Source organism: Otolemur garnettii, unplaced genomic scaffold (genome assembly GCF_000181295.1).
Source record: "Otolemur garnettii isolate 467f Iridium unplaced genomic scaffold, OtoGar3 scaffold00090, whole genome shotgun sequence".
Classification (NCBI taxonomy): domain Eukaryota; kingdom Metazoa; phylum Chordata; class Mammalia; order Primates; family Galagidae; genus Otolemur; species Otolemur garnettii.
In genome coordinates, this window is record NW_003852485.1 from 6555187 (window position 1) to 6579843 (window position 24657).

The window sequence follows — 24657 nt, forward strand, 5'->3', positions numbered from 1 at the left end:
TTTGGGAATCAAGGTGATGTTTGTTTCATAGAATGTGTTGGGTAGTATTCCATCTTTTTCAATATTTTGGAAAAGGTTGAGTAATATAGGTACTAGTTCCAGAAAATACTTTTCAACCCTCTCTCCATTAAATACCTCTATGAAAAACCATCTTTGAAATAACTTCATGAAATAACTTCCCACCCTCACAGCCCCAGTGCATCTTATTTACCCCCTGAGAGAAGATTCCCTTAGCAGCCCAGGAAGTTTCTAAGTGGTTCCCATGATGCTCCTCTCTGGGACTAATGTTGACAGAAATGGATTATGGCAGACTCTGTGACAGTGGTTCTCAACCTTCCTAATGCCACGGCCCTTTAATATAGTTAAGAACCACTGCTCTATGGAGTCACACAGACCCAGGTTCCAGACCACCTTTTAAGATCTGTGACTTTTTATTAGTGTGACCCTCAACAAATTATTTAATATTTACCTTATATGTTCACCATAAGCATTTAGATATTCTTTGTAAGGATTAAATACAAAGATGTCTGTGAAAGGCTTACCACATTGCTAACATTCGAACAAAAAGTGGCACCAGGTGCTTTTTACTAATGCAGGAAGTCACGGAGTAGTCATCTTAGTTAGCTTGAGAAGTTCCTTTATCTGGTGTCATCGTGTACCCTGGAAACAATTGGCTTACATAGAAATGGGCTTGATATTCACCAAATAAACAATAATAATATTTGCTGGTTTACATTAAAATCACTCCATTGGACTGAACTTTATTAATCACAAATCATTGAGAAAACAAAGAAAGATGAGTACCAAAGAAATAGCGAGAAATTAAGAAGAAATGGGCAATGTATATAAATGAGAGAGTGAAATAAGCACTTCACCGAAGTGAACCTCAAGCAGAATCCTTGTACATTGGAAAAACTGCCACAGGGACGGGATTCTGAACCCAGTTCTGCACTGGTGAGTCAAAGACATTATCTGTCACCTGATGTGTGGACCTGTCCTCATTTATAAAATACAGACTGGACTAAATCATCTTCTAAGTCCCAGTCAGCTCTAATATCCTAGCGTTCCCTTCAGTTGGGAGAATGCTGGCAAATAAAATCTTGAAAGTGAATTCAAAGCCTTCAAAATTTCTTTTACTTCTTAAAATTCTAATTAAGCAGGTACGACTGTTATCTTCTCAAATAACAACAGTACATCCACTCTTTGCATTCAAAGGCTTTGCAGAATCCAATCTGAAAGACCATGGGCAAATCCAGGTCATTTCTCCAAAGTCAAACTGATGGCTGCTCTTAACGAGGAGAAAACATCTGGAGGGCCATCTGCCACAGTTCACACTTGGGCTTGTGGACTTAAACTAGTCCCTGCTGTGACAGACAGTGTCCTAAATAACTGTCCTAAATAACAATAACTTTTGTTTGGATTTCTCCAGTATAAGAAAAGTACCAGAGGACAGTTGACCTCAATGGTAGATGGAGGTATGAACTCGTTTGAAAACAATGGCACACACTCTAGGTTCTCTGGAAGTGATTTAGATTAGAAAATGACACTTCCAATCAGCACCACAATTAATTAATTAGTTGTGTATTCTAAAACCATGAATGGAGGGCCTACTGTGTGCTATGTGCAAGTCACTGTAGCAGGATAAGAAGCATGTGGATTCTGCAGCTGAAGTTCTCAAAGCACAGCTCCAGAGAGGAAGCACATAGTTGCTGCACAGTGCAGGGAGACCCAGAGGAGCAGGGCTGAGATCGGAGAATGAGGTGCAAAGTGTCTGTCAATAGAGCAATTTGTTTTCAGAATAGTGAAGAGCTGAGCTGTACTTTTATGTCCTGCTTTCCAATGAATCACTTCCATGAAATGATCTCATTAAATTAAATCATACTGAATCAGGTCCATTTTCCAATAATTCCAATATAATGAATTTTTGTTTTCTAAAAGAAAAAAAAAAGCCACAGCTGTTTTTGCTCCTTGACTTTTCCATCGAATTGGAGACCAAGTGATTTCATTTTCCCTTGCTGTTAGATAATCACTTCTCTCTACCCTGTTATTATTGGTTTCCATCCTTTATCTCTTGCTTGTTAGACTATCACAGCCTTCCTGTCTCTATTCTTGGCAAGCTCTAATTTACCGGGCTCTTTGTTACCTGATATTTTAACTATGGCGTTTTGATCCAATGGAATGACCTTTTACAGAAATAGAAAATTAATAAAATATTAAACTTTCAATTAAAATTATTAAGTAGGTGTGAAACTGATTCTTCAGCCAAATCCTAAATGTTATTTCATATCTTTGCATCTCCCCATCTCTCGTCTCATAGTTGATACTACCGTGTTATCAAAATGGTCTAGCAGAAAACTTCTCTAAAACACACAGTCTCTTATTCTACTCTCTTGCTTAAATCGCGTGGGCAACCTCCCATAGCAAAAGCAAAGATTCTCAATCTTGAAAGTATGTGGGAACAACCCAAGGGGCTTCATAAAAACACAAATTCTCAAAGACAAACCCCTGCTGAGATTCTGATTCTGATGACTAGCTCAGGGGTGCATGGCCCAAGAGAAAGAGCCGAGCATGGCAGGGACGCCCTCTGACCCGGTGTGCTTTTTCCCTGGCAGCTCCCCCATTTCTATCCTCCTCCAAATCTCAGTCTCTCTCTCCCTCTCTCTCTCCCTCTCTCTCTCTCCCTTTGCTATAAATTCCTTGCTGGTAGGAATCTGTGTCCCCAGCACCTGGTGGAGCACTGAGGAAATGAGTGACTCTTCATAATTACTTCTAGAGTGAGGAAAGAAATAGTAAGAATACTCGAAGTTATTCTGTCTGGCTTAATAAAACTAGGAACTCACAACATTTTGACAATGGTCGGAAATGAACATATCACTTGTTCAAAGATTGAAAGAAAACATAAAGAGCAGTCAGCTTTTGTTCTGATTAACATCTATTTCAGGTTATCCTTAAGGAAGGAAATTCTACATTCTAATTTATGACTATTATGATGACTGTGAAGCTGATTCAAAAACAGGTAGGTTTTTAGAAAAACAATTCATTTTCTTTTAATTTTCAGAGTTGTTAATTTACAAAGGCATACGTTCCCTAAATTCTTAAAGCAGTTAGAACAAGGAGAGAATTATTGTTGCTCATTTGTGATAGGATTTTAGTATGGTCAGGTACAGTGCTTCCTTGATGTCTGTTCAAATTACACGGGCACAGCAGAGACCCCACAGTTCCCACAGAGGGTATGGGGTGATGAGGACTAATGTGCACCGAGCCCTCTCCAAAGTTCATGAGACCCTGCCTTATGAACACTGCTGGCCAATGGAATCTCACCGTAACCTACCTTTGCCAGGTGTTGCATTTGTTACAAAGTGATAATCCTGTAGAAACGTGCCCCAGGCACCAGGCTTCTGCAGTACCATGTGTGATTGATTCTTTGCAGAGTTGTGGTTCAAAAGATCATAGAAGGAAAGGCATAACTGTTGTGCTGTTTTGCTTTGGCCCTGGCGGACGGAAGATGCACTAGACCATCCATGAAGCCCCCTTCTTCTCTCTCTCTCTCTCTTTCTCTCTCTCTCTCTCTCTCTGGAACACCTTCCTTCTTCACCCAGCTCTACTTTGCTGATCCTTAGATCTCAACTTGGAAACAGACTCCAAGTGAGCCTTTGTGTCTGCTACCACCCAGGTTAACGGACACGCTCTGTGCTCCCTAAGCCACGTCTTTGTCATAGCACCTGATGCAGATTTCCTGGTTGGTCTCTCCATTTGATTATGATTTCTCAGAGGGAGAAATGCTATTGTACTCACCATTGTATCCCCACTGTCTAGAAAAACACATACAATAAAACAGGCATAGAAGAAACACTTCAGATGAATCAATGATTTGTATTTATTCAATACTAATTGCTGGATGTAGTCAAAGCCTAAAAATCACTTAAATATTACCCTTGTTCTTGTTTTCATACCTCCAAGCCTGAAAGATCCTCAGGAGAGGAATATCCTGTGCAGTGGGGGAGGCCTGAAGAGCAGCCACCTGAGGGCAGGCCTGGCTCTTCTCTCCCCAGTTGTGTCGTCTTTTCAGGTCATTATGCTCTTCTGGGCCTTTATTTCTCATGTGAAAGAGCTGATTCCCAAATGAAGGATTCCATGAATATAAAAAGAAAGTCTTCATGTTTCAGACAAAATCCTGCTCCAATGATAAGTATAAGCCTCACTTGTTCTCCTAGAGCAGGGGTCCTCAAACTACAGCCCGCAGGCCCCATGCGGCCCACCGAGGACATTTATCTGGTCCGCCAGGTGTTTTTGCTGCCACTGCCTGTCCTGCTTAGCAGCCAGCTCATCCCAGGCCCGCAGTCCAGCCCTTCAATGGTCTGAGGGACAGTGAACTGGCCTCCTGTTTAAAAAGTTTGAGGACCCCTGTCCTAGAGTGCAATAGAAGTTTTGTGGTGACATTTTATACCACTTATAAAAATCCAATTATTTAACCACATAGCGTTTTTCCTTTTAATTCTAAACAGAATTAGTATTAAAGGAAGAAATGGTGACTTATGTCCAATGGCGACAACAGCTTGGTAGTCAGATTGGGTGGCAGTGATGCCAAATGTTGAAGGATCAACCAACAGAGTCCACGCTGCTGTCCTATCAATTAATCATAGCCATCTGCGGCTTGGGAGAAGTGGACAAGTGATGGTTTAAGGGCATGAAAGACAATATCAACCACAACCACTTTAAGTCTGGATATGAGTCACAACATAACCACTTCCTACTCTAAACTTTAGAGATAAAGATAACATCATCTTCCCTTAACTGCCTCTCAGATTATATAAAATTCTAAGGATATAAAAGGAAATTATATATTGAAATCTTGGTAAATTGTAAAACGCCTGTACATATGTTTGTCTGAGACAAATTCAGACTGCCATGGAACCTCCCTTTGAAATCATCTGAGAGTCAGCCAGGCCATAAATATTTATTAAACACATAATATGTGTCAAGCACAGCTCTTGGCATGGTCTTAAAAGCAGCTTATCCATTATTCTAGTTGGCAAAAACAGAAAGCAAGCACATAAGACAATAAACAAATTGTTAAAATTATTTTTCGGAGTTTCTGAGAGAGCTACTTTAACCAAGTTGCTCAGGAAAGATATATGATTTGAGTTGAGAGCTGTGAAGATCGGAAGAAGAGAATCCCAAGCAGAGGCAAAGGCCCTGAGGCAGAAAGGAGCTCGCTGTATTTAAAGAATGGAAAGAGGCTGGTGAAGGCAGAGAATAGAAAGTGATCCACAAGATGTGGAATGTGAGTCAGAGTGAGGCAGGAGCCAGATCATGGAAGGGTTTTGTGGCCAAGGTGAAGAATTGGGTTTTATTCTCTGCGATGGAATACCACTGGGAAATCCTAAAGCAGTGTGGTCCCAGCAGCCCTTCAACTACTGTCCTTCAAGCTGCTCATTCCCTTAGGGGAGAGAGCTAAGCAGAAAGGCAGTCTCTCAGGCAGATTTAAATCAACCTAGATACTCGCCTGTTCTGTTTGCTTTCTTAAACCTGTTAAATATTTTACTCCACTTGCTTCACTTAAATGAAAAGGTCACTTTTAATTTATTTATTATTGGTTTGCTTTACTGAAAATCAAAATAAGAACAGAAGTTATTTGCAATGAGTAGTGACTCTCAGCCTGTGATCCTGGAATTCAAAGGGAAAGGCCATTAGAACCTTTTCCCTGCTTTGCCTTGTTAATTATTTTTAGTAGTCCATTTTGAGAAAATGGGAGATGGGAAGATCAGATCGTGCTTTGGGAGTTATGTACAGCTGATTTTAATAAAACCTTTGAATACTTTATGCGAAATTAGGTTTCCTAACAAAAGCATGGGCCGTGTGCTCCATGTCATCCCAATATTCCCACGTTTGCCCACAATTATTTGCGAGGCCTAACAATTTTATACTTATTTAGAACTTGATTTTATAGGTTTCATCCAGTCAAAAACTCACCTATTTAACTTAAGATTTTTAGGGCGGCACCTGTGGCTCAGTGAGTAGGGTGCCAGCCCCATATACCAAGGGTGGCAGGTTCAAACCCAGCCCCCAGACCTGGCCAAACTGCAACAAAAAAAATAGCTGGCCATGGTGGCAAATGCCTGTAGTCCCAGCTACTCAGGAGGCTGAGGCAAGAGAATCTCCTAAGCCCAAGAGTTGGAGGTTGCTGTGAACTGTGACATCATAGTACTCTATGGAGGGCTATAAGTGAAACTCTTGTCTCTACAAAAAAAAAAAACCTAACTTAAGATTTTTAATAGAGAATGAAACATGACATTCAAACATATAGCCGTGATAGTTCATTCCCAGTGTCTGCTTAGCCACGACAGGAATCTATATATATATGTATTTGTTGTGCTTTGAAATTCTGCAAAACTTAAAGTATCATTTAAAGATCAAATCTAAGTTATCAAGATCAAACCAATTCCTTCTGCTGGTTTTATTGTTATTTCAACTGCAAAGAATGATGTTTTAGTCAGCTTTAACTCCTGCTCAAAGCCAGTCAAGTTTTTAAGTATTTAAGTAACCTGGAGTGAGCAAAATCATCATGTGGTTCCTGTACCAGGCTCGTGCCAACGTGCCCATGTGCATGCATACAGGACCTGCAGTATCTCCATTTACTAACTTGGAGATACTATGTGGAGATCAATCCGTATCTCCATTTATAATATGTCAGGCTCCCCCCTCCACAAAAAAAGTGTCCAGGTACAAACCTGCGGATGCTGACCATTGTTGGTGCAGAGCCCCTGCTTTCTCTCTCTGCATAGCTTATTCCTGAGCAGCAGGTCGGGGTCAGCTCCCTGCTGCCTCCCGGCCAGCCTGACAGCCACACCTTCACACGGGAAGAGGATGAAGGTGGGCTGTGTTTACAGAGACATTTCTAAATCTCCCAGAAAGAGACCTTTAGTGTCGTATAATGAATTTTCATTATTCTGGCATGGTGTGTAGGTGTGTTTAAAAGGTCTCGATATCAACCCAGACATCTTGGAATTCGGGAAAAGCTCTTTGATTTATTTTCCGACACACATAAATTTCGCTGTGAACCTGAGTGACAAACTCCTACACAAAGCATGAATGGTTCCTTAGACAAGTGTTGGCCTTTAAAAATAAAAAAAAACGGCTTCAGAAGAATTATGAACAATAGAAGAGCTGTTCCATAGTCAGTGACTCTCTTGCATTATTCTTACTGAACGAGGGAACTTCAGACTTATCATATAACCAACATCTTAAACAAACATTATAGAGTATCCCAAATTGCTTAAGCCACATCTCTAATTGAAGATGAGCCAAAGGGTTTGGTAGTCATGGCAACATGCTGTGAAAATATACCATGTCATTCAAGTCTATTAGAAAAAGTATATTATCATTCCAAAGGTTTTTGTTGCTACCTTAACTCCTGACTGTAGAAGAGGACAGAGAATTGAAGAGCCCAGGAATATATTTAAAAGTTTTTCATTAGGAAAATCCTGGTTTGAAAATAAAGTGATCTAAATTCTAGAAGCAGTTGACTAAAAACAAAATTGATATTAAAAATAAAGAACATGAGAAAAATAGAACAGGAATGTGCTCCCTTACAAAAAATGTGTTAAATATTTTCCTGCAGGAAAACTTATAGAAGTAGAGAGTAATTTCATATTTTTACCCTATTTAAATGACTTGCTTTTAGAGCAATTTTCAACTATTCATGAGTAACGAGCCTCAAAAGCACAACATTAAACAAACATGCAAGATACTTGCACTTATACTCAAAATCACAAGATAGGTGATTAAATTGAAATTATTAGAGATAATTTAAGGTTCTGAGGTCTACTCTTGATTTTTTGCATGCTAGAAATATATATATAGCTGTACATGTTTTCTGGTAAAATACAATTACACTATACATATTTGTGTATAACTTGGAAGCTTAAAAGCCTCTCTTTGGTGTTAGATATACTTGGATCTGAATTTCAGCTCTTGGTCCCATTTCCAAAGGTGTGTGTTTTGAGGTCCATCTAACCCTAAGTTCCCTCATGTGAAAAAAGGCATAATAAAAGAATTTCTAACAACCATTGTCAGATCAGAAGATATCAAGCTGAATGAAAAAAAGACAATCAATAGATACCAAAACAGATCCAACAGAATATTAGAATTTTCCACCAAAGATTTTAAAGCAGCTGTCATAAAAAAATGCTTCAACAAGCAATTATGAACATGCTTAAAAACAAATGAAAAAAGAGAGTCTCAGCAAAAAAGGAAAATTCTCAGCAAAGAGATAGAAAATATAAAGACCAAATGGAAATTTTAGAGCTGAAAAACACATAATGAAATTTTTAAAATGCAATAGATAGGCTCAACAATAGAATGGAGAGACAGAAGGAAAAAGATCAGTGAACTCAGAGACAGAGCACTAGAAATTACTCAATCTGAATAATCAAAAGAAAATGGACCCAAGAAAGAAAAATGGACAGAACCTCAGGGAGCTGTAAAACTAATACAAAAAAGCTAACCTCCTTGTCATCTGAGTCTCGGAAGGAGAGAATAGAAAGGGCAAAACTGAAAAAGCATTGGAAGAAATAAATTTGGTCCAATTTTGTCCACAAAGCTACAAACCTATAGATTCAAGAAGCTGAGAAAAACCCCAAATAGGATAAGCCTAAAAAAATCCACACTAAGAAACATCATACTCAAACTTCCTCAAAATACAGACAAAACCATGAAAGAAGCAACAGAGGAAGACATTAGTTGTAGAGAAAAACAATTTCAACCACATGAGCTCTCCCATCAGAAACCGTGGAAGCCAGAACACATTTTTAAAGTGCTGAAAGAAAATGCCTGTCAATCTACAATCTCATATCTGCAAAAATATCCTTCAGGAGTGAAGGAGAAAGCAAGATGTTCTCAGATGAAGAAAAATTAAGAAAACTTCATGACCAACAGATACACCCTGAAGCAGGTGTCCTCAAACTAGGACCCCCAGGCCACATGCAGCCCACCTAGGACGTTTATCCTGCCCTCTGGGTGTTTTTGCCACCGCTGCCTGTCCTGCTTAGCAGCCGACTCATCCCAGGGCCCGCAGTCTGGCCCTCCAATGATCTGAGGGACAGTGAACTGGCCCCCTGTTTAAAAAGCTTGAGGACCCCTTCAAGGAATGGCTAGGGGGTTTCTCCAAATAGAAAGAGAACAATAAAATGAGGAATCTTGAGACATTGGGAAGGAAGAAGGAGCATGGCAAAAAAGTATATGGGTAAATACAATAAACCGTTCACCTAGGTCTTCAGCCAGGGTGAGGGCTGATCAGCTTTCATGAGACCTGGGGAGCTGGTGAAGGTCTGGAGCAGAGGACTGGTGATCTCATCTGGCCTGTAAGAGGACTTCTGCACTGCCACGGAGGCTTCAGAGTACAGCAGCGAGACTAGGACTCAGTCACAGAGCCGCAAGATGATAGGACCCCAGTGGAGCATCTGCAGAGAAGCTGACGAGAAGCCAACTCTTTCTGGATGTATCTTAAGGCTTGAGTCACAGGATTTGCTGTTGAATTGATCATGTAGGAGGAGAGAGAAAGAGATTCCTAGTGGATTATGCCAGGATTCTTGGTTTCAACCACAGGAAGCATAAGGTTGGCATCACCTGGAATGGAAGAGGCTGCTGCTGGAATAGAAATGGGGATCCTGAGGGTCACAAGCCACACGAGAAGTATCGTTTGATAAAACTTAAGTTCCTTGATTATGTCCCTCTCATACAAACATCCAGAAAGCCCCGTTTATCTGTTTGCCTATGAGTGCCACCCTCAAATTTGGAGATGTGGAAATATTCGAAACTATTAACTGTGATTTAAGGAACATATATACACAATGATTTAATACAAGAGAAAAAGAACAAAACCGTCTTTTAAAATGGTCAGAATTCATGATTTTTAAAATTCAAAATAAATATGTAAGACTTTAGAATATGAACATTTATAAACATTATAAAGCACTAAGTAAAAACTATAAGCATAACATCCCCATGAAAGTAGTTACTTGATAAAAGTAATTATAAAAACATTTATAATATAAAAACAAATAAAATTTAATAATTTAAGATAAGGAAAATACTATTTATTTCCCGAAAGTAAAATCCTTTAAAAACATGACTGCCTGCTTGAGTTTTGAGTACGTTTTTGGTTCTTATTTTCTACTCTTACCAAGGGCTTTCTGAATCTAAAAGGCTTTAGGGAAGAATGAGAACATAGTTACAAACCAACTCAAATATTATCCTTGGACCCTTTCATTTTCAAACAATTCTGTGTCTTACTTGATGCCTTTGGAGATCGTTTTTTAACAACGTTTTGTCATTTGCAAGAGCCGAACAGTTTTTATTGAATGAAAAGTTGCAATTGTCTTTCGGAGGATGTATCACCAATTTATCTTTCCTTAGTTTCATCACTTCGAGATGTGGAGTCCACTTTCAAAAAGTCTTTGAACTAAAGTAAGAATTATTTGCTCAGTACATGTGGAAGCTTTCTTTGCTCTGCTGATTTCCTTTGTTCTCTTCCTTTTGGAAATTATTTACATGCAGAAGAATGCGTTCTAAGCAGGTGCACCTTTGTTTATATCAAATTTAATCAGTTTAAAACTCTCTGGCTGAATTGCCAGGTGGAAATGAGTCTAATTTTATATTTTTTTATATTATGACACAATGAAAAAAATACAGAGAAAAAGTATCAATACTTCAAATTGTTTAAAATAGTGCAAAATACCAGAACACCTGAATGTAGATAATTGATTTTTAAATTCACTGATAAGTGAATTTACATTCTAGTGTCTTGTAAAGCAATCACAGTAAAGCTCCCAAATACTCAAATCCTAACAGAGAGTTCCAGATCCACTTTGCTATTTCACTTCCTCTTTCCTCTTCAGAGCTTGTCAGAGTTTACTTACCTTTACATTTGCATCAGCCTGACGCATCTTTCAAAGTGTATTTAATTTAAACTGGCTTCAAATGGCCCATTTCATCCTTCCCAGGTGGAAGGGGCCTTAGTTGTCTAATCACACCTAAACATCCCATCTGCAAGTGTTCTGTTTCCCTGTGTTGCCCACAAGCAATATTGAAGAGTGAAATTCATTTTACCTATGTAATCGCTTTGTTTTCATCATCAAAATGTACTCAGAATGGGATTACAAGTTGACCAGGTTTTTTTTTTCATGCAGTAAATGTTAATACCAACAAACTAAAGATCACTACAAAAAAAATCTTTTAAAAAACATATTATAGCATTTCTATAAATAAAAAGTTTCACCACTCAAATTCACTAGAAGCTCTTTGTGAATCGTAGGCAGAACTTACAAGGTGTGCATATTTAAGTTAGTAACCTATGGCACAAGTTAGTCCTGCCTACAGTAAGTACAGCGCATGTGTTCTAAGTACCTAATGTGCATCGCATTCTGGATCCACGGGAGGACACGTGACCCATGTGCTCGGTATTGAGACACATTGAGTTGGCCACCTTTAGTGACATACTTCTGGCAAATAAAACTTCTTGGTGCTCCTCAAGCTAACTGGGGACGGTTAGCTGCACCAGAGGCATTTGCCTCCATTATAAAATGCCCATGTTGGTCTAGGCACCTTCTGTCCACTGGACCCTTTTGTTCATACCTCACCCTAGATCCTCATGGCCACACAGTCAATAGGAAGAGAGAGAGAGGAATAGGAGCACAATCCAAAATTCAAGTAGTACACTCCTGCTGTGTTCGCATTTTCTTGCCTTGTCTCTTGCCTCTTCTTCTGGGTGTTTAAATTATTTTAATGAGCCAAGAAATTCAAAGCATCTTAATTTGGTCTGTGGGCCCTTCTGTTCCATGGCCTTTGGGGTAATTTGCTTAATCATGTACTGAAGAGTCTACCTTGCATCATATCCCACATGGCATCATTTTCAAGATATTAGTATATATGTAAATATGTATTTCTCTGTAATAAAAAAAAGCATGCATACTTATTTTTAAGAAGTTTTAGAGCTCAGCAGCACAAAAATCCCCCCTTCTTCTTTCCAATGAGTTGATTTGAGACTAAAGTGCACTTATCGTTCACTTGGTACAAGCATCGTACGTGCCCTGTAGTTTGAATTTTATGGGCTTCTTTGCACTTAGATATCTTCACTTTAATGGGCTTCAGATTAATAATAATTTAAGAATAATAGAACTTTTCAAGAGTTTTCAAATCAACCCAAATCATAAAAATCAAATGCCAAGTGTTATCTACTGGATACTGTAACTATAAATAAATGATTCTTTAAAAATTCTCTTCATTGTCTTTTTAATCATTAGGGGACTGTGATTTTAACTCAACAAACACATCATGGCCTGCAGGTAATCCAGGAGAAAACTGATGAGATGGGCTCTTTTTTAAAGTTCCCCAAATATGAAATTCAGTCCAATTTCCAACAAGTTTTCTTAGCTGAGGAAAGGAAGGAAGACTGCAAAAACTCAGACTGGCAACACAAGAAGTAAAATTATAACCGTTAAGGAAGCAAGAGCAACATAAGGGGTTGCTGAACTTGTGATTGAATCTTCTGGGGCTCTCAGTGAGAGCGCTGAGATGTTAGTAAGCCAAGTGGGAATTCACCAGACAGGAGTGCCCAGGGTCCTGGTGCAGTACCCTGTGCAGAGTGTGGATCAATGGATGTATCATTTCAGTCATTTCAAGAGGCTTTTTTTTTTAAGAGCCAGATTTGCAATGGAATACCAACTTGAAAATCAGTGGGAGATAAAAACAATAACAAAAGTGATGCTAGTCGATGTGACACCAGATGCCAGTGAGCATGGCAGTCTCTCCAAAGACCCTATGAAGCAGGAACCTGACATTTAAAAGACACAGACTGTTGCACTCTCCCTTCTTTAAGCCCCTTAGTAGAAGACTCGGAGTGAGCTTGAACAAGCTTGAATAGACAAGGGAATCAATAGAACTTTGGGCTTCATCCAACCTTATGAAGAGTGGCAAATAAAGAAAAGACTATCTCCTGTGAGATGCTCAATCGGCAGTCTCTGTTGCAGAAACCACAATTTGGAGCCTTCCTAAATAGGAAAATGCCCTTTTTGGGAACTGAATACATTAATGACAACTTCAGATATTTTCCTTCGCTAATTGACACTGTGGGTAGTGTCTATACTTTTTAAATTTGACTTGCTGTGCAATCTCTTCACATGCAATACTGTAGATTGGCCCCTACTTGAAATAGTCTCTTCCCTCTTCTTCCATAACACTATGTGATTCTGATCCACCTTCAGCCCACTCAGAATTCTGTACTTCCACTGTATCAGGTAGCTGTTACTGCATAACCAACCACCTCAAAACACACAGGCCTAAAATCACCATTTACATGTATTACTTGCTGTGATGCTATTGCTTAGCTGGTTTTAGCTGGGTAGTTCTTCCTCTCTTCCTTGTCTTGGCTGGGTTCCTAATGCACCTGCACTCACTGAGAACTCAGCTACGACTGGAACATCCAAGGCAGCCTCACTCACATGTTTGGAGCGGGGACTGCAGCAGGTTAGGTTGGCTAGGTCTTTCTCTCCAGCAAGCTATTAGCCATAGTGGCTCAGGCCTCAAACCTGGCAGAAATGAAAACTACATGACCTTCCAAGGTCAAGGTCTAAAAATTCTTTTATGCTATTTCCACCTCATGCTATTGCTGAAAGCAGGTCACCAGGTTCAGGGGACAGCCAAAATTCAAAGGAAGGGTCAAGGACCCTATCTCTTCATGGGAACAACGGCTAAGAATTTGTAGCCCTCTTTATTTAACACATCTAAAGTAGAATTTTATAAGGTGGCCACCCAAGGAACGGTAACAAACTGGTCAACCCACAAAGGTGGTCAACACAAGGAACTAGGCCTACTATACTAAGTTCATGTGGTGTGTGTCTAGTCTATGAAAATTAGATCAACTTGAAGAGGTGATCAATATAGGGAAGTGGTCAACTGTGGAGGTTCTACTGTATTTAACCACTCTACATCTCATTGTCAAAATGTGAAAGTAGGACCTGCCTGTCAAAGCTATCAAGCAAGTTTCCAATGTATATGAAACCAGTAGATTAAAAACTATACCCCGCATGAGAGAAAAACATAGTTAAATTTACGGAAGGCAGGAGCAGACAGGAGGGAAAGGGGAGAGGAGGAGGCACAGGGTTGGTAAGCTCTCACCTAATGGGCACAATGTAAGGGTGTACAGCTCACCCCAGGTAAAAGGCTCAACTACAAATTGAACTTTACCTTAGAAATGCAGACAATGTAACCTGATCTTTTGTACACTCATGTTAATGTGAAATAAATAAAAAAGGAAGAAAAATATATGATCACATCAATTGAGACTCAAAATCATTTTTTAAGAAAGAGGAATTATGCATATAAAATACCTGGCACTGCATCTGCTGTGTAGTAAGTGCCCAACAAATGAGAGTGACTATGATGGTTATGTTGTGTGGCTTCCATCCTTAAGGCTTTGCTGATTGCCTTAGCCCTTGGGGAATTTCTTGGTCTTACCCCTGCTTTTACACATTTAGCAACCAGCTTCATACCATCAAACAGGTCAGCTCTTATTTCCAACATAGTGTTACTATCTTTCCAATTAAAAACAGAAACATGTTGTATTTTTGTTCTGTAGACTTCCCACACTTTGCCAGCCCCCCATATAACAAAATAATTGGTCAAGTGATATCCTAGTTGGGATTAATGTAGAGCAACCTGAGCAGAGATCAAGAGACAGAGATTATCATCTACATTATAGTTTTCCATGTTATACCTCGAAGCCACGTCAATATCATGATGTAAGTGGGAACACAAGAGCAGTGTTAGATAGCAGGTCTGCACAGATACTAATAGTTTCATGAAAAACTTGTCTATCTCTTTTATCAAAGCATAAATCTTGGCAGCTGGGATCTTTGATTTACTTAATATGAGTTTAATATAGTCAGTATGTATGACCTGGGTTGGGACTTACTTAATATCTCTGGGCCTCAGTTTTATCACGCATAATCTACAAAAACAGTTATAGTGATTCCTAACATGTTGGGTTAGCTTGAGGATTAAATGAGGCAATACACAAAATTTCCTTGGCACAGGGTCTTGAACAAGTGAGCAATTGTTACTGTTGGTAGTGGTGTTCATACACTGCTCTCAAGACAAATATTGCCTTGATTGAGTGATTTGGTGGCAGTAGATTTCAAAACATATTATAAATAGAAATGACTATATCATGAAATTAAACGGTTATCACAATTATATGCGCATTTGCAGGATTTAAGTATGATCATTGACGTCACTCATGATCAGAGGATTGGTTGAAATGAATAAACAAGGAGTGAGGCTATCACTCCTGGGTAAAGCTATCCATGTCATGAATGTCACATCTGAGCAGTTTTGAAGGACCAACTCCTTCCACCCTAGCACCAAAGTGCCATACCTGGACTGGAATACTTGTTTACGTTCCAATATGATGGCTGTGCCAGGCAGTCTGTGGTCCTGCCCAGCGAGGCAATCCACTGGAGAGTTCCCATTGGAGAAATGTGCTCAGCCTCCACTGACACATTCTCCAAACAACACAATAACCTGCTTGCTCTTGTAGCAGATTTTTCAGTGAGTCCTACTCAATTTGCCTCAATTTGCCATTAAAGTTAAGACCTAATTTCTCCCCTGAAGGAGGTTACAGATTGTGAGCAAGTTAACCAGAAAATCAAATATTCTGATACAGTGGCCTAAGCGTTACAATGGAGGTAGGTGCTGATTGTTTGAAAAGAAAAGAGAGAGAGAGAGAATCAGAGCTGAGATGCCCCACATTTTTCTCAGGAGAGGAGAGCTCTAGAACAGATACCTGAAAGCATTGATGAGGCTGATCTTTGAAAACAAAGAAACAAAAGTAGAGGTTAGCTAGGTGGTCGTTAGGAAGGCGCGTGGTTTTACCACTTGAATTAATATTTTTACCCATCAGAGCATTTGCTACAGAAACACTTATGCAATTTCAATTTTGCTTTATCTGGTAGGGAAAAGCTTTTAAAATGTTAAATCATGTAGCCTTGAAAATGTATTTATTTTCTAAGTATTATTATGATTGCCCTTCATAACTATGAGTTTTTAAAAGACCGTGTTTATTTATGCCTGGTTTATGGTTCCTGAGCTAGTCTTAGACAGCTTCACAGTTCCATATGGAGTTAGTTATGTTACTTAACAATGTATATTAGTAGTTCTATGGAAAGAAGGAAAGTATTTGGAAACATCTTGGTCATTGTGGATATTTTGTTTGTAAGCAACAATGTGGTTTGGATTTTATTGAAGGCTCATGAAGCCATACTTCCAGGTCAACAATGCTCCAAGGGATAAATTTAGTTAGAAAAAAATAAAAAATGATTTTTAAAGCACTTGTATTGAGGTCATCTGCTTCCTATTCTACAATCCATTAGTGTGTTAATGGATTTAGATGGGAAAAGATACAAAAAATGAGGATTAGTGATTATCTCCCTCCAAGTCCCTCCTTTTACAAATGATCACAGCAATTCAAAGTGAAGAGACCTATACCATCCAGGCAGAAGCAAGAGAGGTCACCTGACGGCACGTCTACTGTGCTTTTCTCCACAACAAATTGTCTTTCTTGATGAAGAAGCAAAACAGGACGACGGACTCACTGGCTTTTATTTTAGAGCTTCTGAAAGTTACACGAAGCACAGCCCTTGACCACTTGATTCAAGGGTGAGCCACTCCAAGAAAATCTTGTTGAAACAGAAATGTTAGAGGATGATTAAACTATGTAGATGATAAAATAACCAACAAAACCCTGCTATTCAGTACATCTTTGGCCTTTGGAGGTTTAACCTTTGCATTTTTGACCCTGAAGGCCCAGGACATGCTCTGAGACAGGAATCTGGGGCTTTTTGGAACAGCTGTTGTTTTCTGTACTTATCTTTGAAAGCGCATTAAATCTTGAGAGGATACTGTTTGTGGAATTTCCACCCCAAAGGGAATCCATCTCTACTGTGCAGAAATACAATGGAGAGTAAAGATATCCCCCCAAAAGGATTTTTCTTAACTTTAAAAATTTTTGAAAATTTTTATTTACTCTCTAAAGAATCGTGAGGAATCAAAAGAGAATCTCTTTTTTAATTACGGGGAAAATAATATACCGCAGTTATCATGAATTTACCAAGAGTTATTTTCCCTCTCGGATATGAGCATTCAGCATGTTTTTAATGATATCAAGGTAACAACTGATTTTTATTTTTGTTTTTCTCATGGTTAAAAAAATAATGACTGCTTAATAGAAGGATATCTGCATAAGGACAAATTTGTAAATATCATTCTTATGCTGAGATTGTTGCCAGGATAGACATAAGACATGTTTTGATTTTGTTATTGGTTTGTTTGCTTGACTCCTAATTTTCTTTTAAAAGCCTATGAACTAAAACTCCAATGAATAGAGTATTATACGTTCTGCTTTTATTTTTTAATTAATTATTTCTTATTAAATCATAACTTTGTACATTGATGCATTTATGGGGTTCAAGGTACTGCTTTGATACACAATGTGAAATGCTTACATTGAACTAAGTAACACATCCATCACAATTATACTCATTTCTTAATAGTTTTGAAATGTATCATTGCATCATGTACATTAGGTGAGATCCCCCGAATACCCTCCCTTCTCCCCTATCCTCCTTCCCCTCTCTCTCCTCTTCCCTTCTACTTTCTAAACTAAGTTATGTTTTGCCACTCTTATGAGTGTGTAGGTGGTTATATATTGATTTCATAGTATATACGCTCTGCTTTTAGTTGAAGGAGCAAATGACAAAAGAAAAGTGAATAGGAAACTTTTGCACAAGTTAAAGTAAATTTCTCAGATATAACGTCACAAGTACATATTTAATCTGCTATAATTTCTATGCCTAAATGTTGTGAAAGATTTGAATTTCATGAAAAATTACTCTTAGTTATTATAATACCTTGATCATCAATAAAACATTAGGGAAAGTAGAGTGCACTTACCTTGCAAAGGTGTATGAAAAATATATTTTAGATAAATTTTTCATTAGAGTTTTATATAATTATTGCTATGTCATGCACATATCTTATTAAGTAAAGCACTGGTATAGCAATCAATATGGGAAAGATTAGCTTTTCTTGATCAGGAAGCAAGGGCTTATTATTCTCCTAGTTTATCACCACTATAGAAATAATGTAAAAAAAAAACACTCAAAAAAGAAAACCATATATATATAGTTATAATGTTACCCAGGAAAGATAAAATCTTTTGAAACATCAACTTTGAGAACTGATCTGCCTAGAAAAAAAATGAATGTGCACTTTCTGAGACTTCAAGTCTAATTCTCAAAGGGATAGTTCCTAGAATATATTAGCATGATAAAAATTTATCTATTTAAAGAGAAGCAAAGGTAATAAATTAATGGAACACTTATTGTCATTGCTCACATGGTAAAGCGTGTTGGGCTCTCAAAAAGAGAGTCCAAAAAGAAAGAGGACGAGGCTGAAAATAGTGAAACCATGTGAATAGCGGTGACCCCGAAGGCCAACCAGGTTGTGGAACGACCTCAGAAGACAGTGATTCACAGGCTACGTCAGGAGCCCAGCCTGGGTCCAAGCTGGCATTGATCTTTCAGGGGTTCAGCTAGGGGCAGGAGTGGGATAGAGAGTGGGCCAGTAGAAGATATCTCCAACAAAGGGGGACGTTTGTGGTCACAGTGGTCATAGGACCGTGATCTGACAGACTGTCCTTACTCAAGACTAAGATTCCAACAACTGCCTTAGAATAATTTTTTGAATGTCTACTGTGTATCATGGATTATACCTAGCACGATATAAATTTAATCTTCACAACTAATTACCTTAGGGGGCATTGTCTTCGTTTTACAGATAACCAAGAAAAAAAAAAAAAAAAACAGGAACCACTTCATCCAGCTTGGCAAGGCCCCAGTAATTCCGTGAGTTTTACCAGGAGGAAGGCTAGATGGAAATTCACAGGGGTCTGGAAGTTGGAGGGGAATGGAAGTATCAAATGACAATACTAAAGCACTAATCCATGAACCTCCTTTGTGGGAAGAGGCTGGTGAGGCCACCAGAGGAGGTTCGGGGGGCAGTTCATCAGGAACAGCCCTGGCCCGTCCTGCAGAACCAACTGAAGGTTTCCTTCTGTGGACCAACCTGTGTGCAAAGAGACCACAGGCAAAGCCATCAAAATTTTTCTTTAAGAAAACGATCCACTTCCTATAAAGACACCTATGGCGGTCATAAAGTTTCCTTTCTAAGTGCGTCAGCAGAGTAATGAATGCGGTGTTTCATAACAATAAAAATAAGTTATGTCTTGAACCTGATTTTTTCCCCCCAAGGGTTGTTAAATTGAAAAAAGTTTTAAGATCTTATTATTTCTTTATGCTCCTTTGTTTTTACTGAACCAGATGTCCTTGATCAAAAATTAATTAGTGATAGTATAAATCTCTGGTTTGGGATAATTGCAAATAAAATGCAGTATGCAAGGCTATCTTTTGCTTTTGACTAAAATTCAGATAAGCTTTCAAATTAGGCATGACGTTTCCCAGCCAGGCATTTTTGAAGACAGATGCTATTTGGCAGGCATCAGATGCTACGTGAAGCCTCTCCTGAGTCCTCTGTGAGAGCTTCATGGCTACACTGTGGTTGGACCTGTTAACACCTGTGATAATTTCTCATCCATTTCAAATTACGCCCACTAAAATTTGGCATGTCAGCTACCAGCCTAAGTCATGATGGAGCTTTAGAGGAGTTAGAACTTTTTGGAATCCTCTGCAGAACATATATTATGCATTCATAACAGTAGGATCTGCAGTTCTTTTAACTGAACTTCAGAGCAGTGTCTTATAAGTATTTCTATGTGAGGCTATCTTCTCTCTACCTGAAGACCTACCTTACTAGCTCCCTGAGGAACTCTTACCCTGCTTAGTACTTCTACATGCCAGACCCCAAAATCTCCCTTGGTCACTCAGCAGCCACTCTGTGGAAAGCAACGGGGGCAGGAGAGAAAGGATCTTGTATAGTCAAGCCTGAGTCAGAGATATGTCTGTACCCACCCAATAGTGTATGTTATCCCACATGGCGTTATTTTTCAGAGAAATGTTCTATTCAACAAAGCAATATTCTTCCACCTTCAATTTCTGGGAGAGTGTGATTAAAATAATGTGCATATACATTGAAGGGTGGAAGATGAGATTGCATAATATAGATGAAATAGTCATTGGTTTGTTTTACATTCTATGCATTTTAATAAGCAGATTCCCATTTACAGGAATTAAGTGTTCCAAATATTGATTTCAGAGGGATAATATATAACATGAAAATAAAATTCAGTACTATTATGTGATGACGTGTAATTCAGTATAGCTAGAACCCTGGAAAGTGACTAATAAAACTATTGTATTGAAATATTTCAGGAAATCAAATTCATTCCCTGAAGTATATTATAATAAAATTGAAACAATGTGGCATGATTTATGGTCCTCTAATTCAGACTTTTAAAGTGCTTTTCATGTCAAAAACAAGGGATTCTTTCTCCTTTTATTACCAGTTCTATACATAGTCCATAAGGACCTAAGAAAGGCTACAAAAGAAACATTGCAAAGTCAGAGTGCTCCCAAGTTTGTTCCAGTTTAAACTTCAGCTTTAAGCAACTTGTGGCTGCGAAATATTTATATGAATTATGTAAGTGAAAACAATTCAGATTCCACTCATGGGTTTTCTCACAAAGTAAAATTCTGTACCTGACCCTTTTGATTTCCAGGGAGTAAATGTTTAGTTGGTGAGTTATGCCAAGTCCTCAGGGCCTTACAGGGATGATTCATGAAGTTTATTGGGTGCCCCTGCCAGACAGATGCGCTCCTAGATGCCCTTCTGTTTCATTTGTATGGGAAGTGTCATTTCTAGCCCCACTTTACAGGAGGAAAAAATGAGGTTTCCCACTTGGTAAATACATAGTAATAGAGGGAGCCAGGATTCAAACTCAGGAATCCAAGGGGCTGGTCTGACCCCTGGACTGCTCTCTGTTAGATGCCCAGAAGGTGTGCAGGTGGCCAGAGGAGGGCGCCGACTTCCACTAATCGTCATGACTTTGATGTATGACACCCTGACCCATGTTGCAGTGACCCGGGACAAGCCTGGTCCTGGGAAACGTATGTTTCCTTTTTTTTTTTTTCTCTTTGACACTTGGTACTGAAGGATTAAAATTATCTTAAGGTAAAAACAGGAATGAAAAAGAAACTTTTGCTGTTAGAATAGATGACATCTGCTACCTGACTACAAGTCATTTTAAGATGACACAAATGATGCTCCCGAGACCACTGAGCTTCTCTGGAAAAGCAGAGACTCTTGGTCGCTTTTCCTCTTAGTGACGGCCCTCTCCGGGAAACTGTGCTAAATCTGGAATGCTTAAGAATGGTTGTAAGGGCAGATTGTTTTAGAGTAAGAGATATTTAAAAATGAAGGGCCAAGGAAAAGCTCGATTGAAACTAGAGCAATACAAAATAAAGCCACCTCCCAACCTCTCCAAAGCACTCCTGTGTCTCTCTCTCCTCCTCTGAAAAGGTAACTTGGAAACTAGTAAGTCATGGAAGTGAAGTTTCTTTCTCTCCTGCCATGTTATGACAGCCTGTCAAAATATTTGAAATATAATGATGTGATCTTTATTTTGAACAACTTTTTGTCCTTAAAAATAATGCTTACTTACTGAACAACATTCAGAGAATGTGGTGATATAAGACAGCATCCCCTCTCCCTGGGGGGGACCTAACATTCCTGTCTCTAAGCAGGGACAGCATGAATATTTATTTATATAATTAGTATCTCACTAGACACACACAGACACATTATTCTCTAACCTACTTTTAAAAATCTATAACAATTTTATCATTTATTTTAAAACTTGGAAAGGTTTAGACAGAGCTTGAATTACTTGACACAGATGCTTCCCATATGAAATCCAAGTGGATAGTACCAAAGAGATTGTGTTAAATTAGTTGGTCTGGTTTTAAGTAGATGAGCTTATAAGGCTTTAAGAATACAAGGAAAGGTAAAAAAAATTGATGCACAAAAATGAATTCTTCCATTATATTTCTTGGAATATCAAATAAGTTATTAAAAATCACAATTAGTATTATAATTCCCAGATAACCAAAGTAGCTGATTTATTTGCTATTAAAAATGTGATTAAGTAGTTTCTCCAGGAGGGGGAAGTTAAAGAGGGAGTAGTCAAAGTATCATCTTTCTTATTCGATGATAGAAAGTGTTTTTTAAAAGCATTGATTTTATTATCACTACCAGAAAATAAAGAGGGAGAGAGAAGCAGAGAGAGGGGCAGAGGGGAGAGGGGAGGGAAGGGAGCCTGGGACATGAGTGGTCAATTGAGTTGCTGATCTTAATCCTTCACTCTCAGAGCAGCATTCTCCATCACCCAGGCCTCAGAGTGAGGAAAGTGGGTGTCTTCACCCCTTGTCTCTTGGCTTGTCTATGTGACTTGCTCGAGCAACTGACTATCTATGAGGACATGTCCTGAGATACAGGGACAGGTGGACCTGAACAACCTGGAGCCAAATGCAGCTGCCCTCAGCCTGGACGGCAGCTGACCCCAGCCAGCCTAGACTGTTTGGGTTGGGAGCCCTGAGTTTCAGGCTCCAGATTCATTATGCAGCATTGTTGCTGCCATAGGTGACTTGTGGGAGTTGTGACTGACCCAGAAGAAAAACTTGTCTCAGCCTTAATCCCTGAAGCACTCATCTGTTGTGGTGGGCTGAGTTATTTACCATATTGGAAAAACCAGGGGAAAGGCAGCACGGGCCTGAGGCGAGGAAAGACTTGGAGAGCCTTATGAGAGGAATCACAATGCTTTTTCTAATAAATGTGGCCATAAATTCCAGGACAAAAGATAATTGCCATAGGTCTTAGATGGATGAGGCTAACCTCATAGAATAAAACTATTCTGAGTATAAAGCCAAAGTCTGGTTAGACTCTTCATGCCTTTAACTCAGCAAGGCATCTAGAGCTGTGAATAGGTAGAAAAGCATCACACACTCCCAGATCTTACGGGGGGACAGATTGCTTCAGACCTTCCTCCTTGGCTCTGAGGGAGTTTTCAGAACCAGAGGACATGGAAGTTATACTGGGAGTCCAACCTAGAAAGTCACACTCTCCACTAGGGTAGCTTCTAACCACATGTAGCTATTTACCTTTAAATCAAATGATGTTAAAGATTCATTTTCTCAATCACACTAGCCACATTTCACATGCTTAATAACTGCATACAGCTAGTGGACACCATATTGGACAGCACAGATATAGAAGACCTTGATCATCCCAGAAATCGCTATCACCCAGCACTGAGCAGGGGCAAGAAGACTCATCCCCTAGCCATCATCTCCTAAAGCCAGGAGGCTGAAGCCATCTGGAGTTGGGACTTGGGAACCCTTCTTGAAGGGGAAGAGAAAGCTGAAGAGAAGAGACAGTTGTCAACTATGAGATCTCCATACAGAAGCTACTTTCAAAGGCTCAGGATACAGAAAATTGGCCTTTTGTAACCAAGCTTCATCTTCTAGGTAGAAAAGACAGATATAAAGATACCGTGGCAAAGAAGGCAGAGAAGTCTTCAATCCTCGTAATTGCCAATCAGCTAAGACTCTGATTATGTATCTTGAGTAATTAAAATGTCCATAGGTGATCTAAACCTTAATTCTGTTTTTATAAGACCTACTATACACACGTTGGAGTTCAATTAGATCTAGACTTGCTAGACTCCATTCCCTGTGGCCTCCCAGAAATAATTTTGGGAGATCACACACAAGAAGCTGATGCATTGATCTGTTGTGGTATGCTAAGTTTTTTTCCAATATGTAAATAACTTAGCACACCTAAGATTTCACCTAAGTGAGGGCTGTTGATTGCATCTTTGAAGGATGGTCTTGCTGATGTATCCTGTAGCACATGCTCTACTAGACGCTCACCATTCGTTATCCAGAGGCAGCTCCATGTCCACTCCCCTTGAATCTGAATAGGCCAAGATTGTATAGCAGCAGTAAAGTGCATTATTTTCTAAGCTGGGTCATAAGAATGCCATGTACTGGAGCCTTGTTCCTCTCCCTTGTTCTCTTTGGACCTTGCATCTTGCTGTGAGGAAACTCAAACAGCCTGTGGAGAGTACAGATGGAGAGAGAATGAGCCCATAGCCCCAGCTGAGCTCCCAGCCAGGCTCTCAGCTAATAGCTAGTACAAGTTTTTCAGACATGGGAATGAGCCATCTTGAAAACAGACTCTCCAAAAGGAGCACCTAAGCTGATAATGGGTAGCTGCAGCAGGAAAAACTGCCCTGTGGAGCAGGGCAAGGCAAAATAATTAGTGTTGTTAAGGCCACTGAAGTTTGAGATGGCTTATTATGTTGCAGTTTGTAACTGATAACAGACACACTTTTGAGTTTGATATTGTTTATTATGTTGCAGTTTGTAACTGATAACAGACACACTTTTGAGTTTGAGATGGTTTATTATGTTGCAGTTTGTAACTGATAACAGACACACTTTTGCTGCCGTAACAAATTCATTCTCAGGGTAGAAGTGTAACATGGGTCTCCCTAGGCTAAAATCAAGATGTTGGCTGGGCTGAGCTCCT